Genomic DNA, 1,046 nt, shown 5'->3' on the forward strand with positions numbered 1-1,046 from the left:
GGCCCCAGAGGATTGTGAGTTGCCTTCCTCTTATTATCAGCATTTTATGTTGCTTGTTGAACAGCTTGGAATGTATTGTAAAGGTAGAACTATTGTATAAATCTAAGGCCTTCTTACATATCCTATAGTAACATATGTACCTGTTGCTTAGCACTGCACGATAAAGCACTGATGTATTATAGTCACCTTCATCCCAGAAATATACTTTATGTTGCTGTAGAATTAGAACTAATGTATATTGTGCACCTTCAGCTGAAGAGTTATGATAATTCCACTGTGTGAATGGCACTCCCAGTCTTTTTGTTGACTCTGCTTCTCCTCCATACCTATACCAAGGGCAGGTTACCATTAACTCCCACCTGGAATACTGGAATAAACTTTAAACTGTTTTCCCTTCTACCCTAGCTGCCCAAACTGCGGTCTACTCTTCAACCATAATTACATATTTTGAAAAATTCAGATCTGATCGTGGTCCTCCCTTGCTTAAAACGCAGCTGTCACTTCTCATTGCTATAAGGTTAAAGATCTCAATTCTCCAGCGTTATCCTCCGTTATATTCTACCCTTCTTTCTCTCTGTGTCCCAGCCACGGTCTTAGATACTTGTCGCTATGATCAATAGCTTTCATGAGGTATAATTAATACATGATAAACACATACATAAAATATACAATTTGATAATTTTGGATATATATGGAGACGTGAAGTCATCACCACTGTCAAGATAATTAACGTTCACCACACGCGAGTCTCCTCATGCCACTTTGTATTTCTTTATTAAGAAACTACTCAATTGTTTTCCAAAGTATTTCTATGATTTTCCATCCCCATCAGCAGTATCTGACAGTTCCAGTTGCTCTGTTTTGTCACAAACACCATGTATTGCCATTTTTTTAAATTTTTAATTTTTAGGCATTCTGATGGGTATGTATTGGGCATATCATAATGGTTTCCATGTGCATTACCCTAATAACTAATAATGTTGAGCATCTTCCCATGTGCTTATCAGCCATCTGTATAACTTCTTTGTGAACTATCTTTTCAATTC

At 37.1% G+C, this 1,046-nt stretch overlaps 1 protein-coding gene across 1 annotated transcript in view; it reads left to right on the forward strand.

The window, feature by feature from the left end:
• The window catches only part of LOC105817425 (ankyrin repeat domain-containing protein 26-like), a 92,962-nt gene that overhangs the window by 85,995 nt on the left and 5,921 nt on the right, over window positions 1–1,046 (forward strand). The gene's annotated exons all lie outside the window — the stretch shown is intronic.

The sequence above is a fragment of the Propithecus coquereli genome, unplaced genomic scaffold (assembly GCF_000956105.1).
Source record: "Propithecus coquereli isolate 6110/MARCELLA unplaced genomic scaffold, Pcoq_1.0 Scaffold411, whole genome shotgun sequence".
Classification (NCBI taxonomy): Eukaryota; Metazoa; Chordata; class Mammalia; order Primates; family Indriidae; genus Propithecus; species Propithecus coquereli.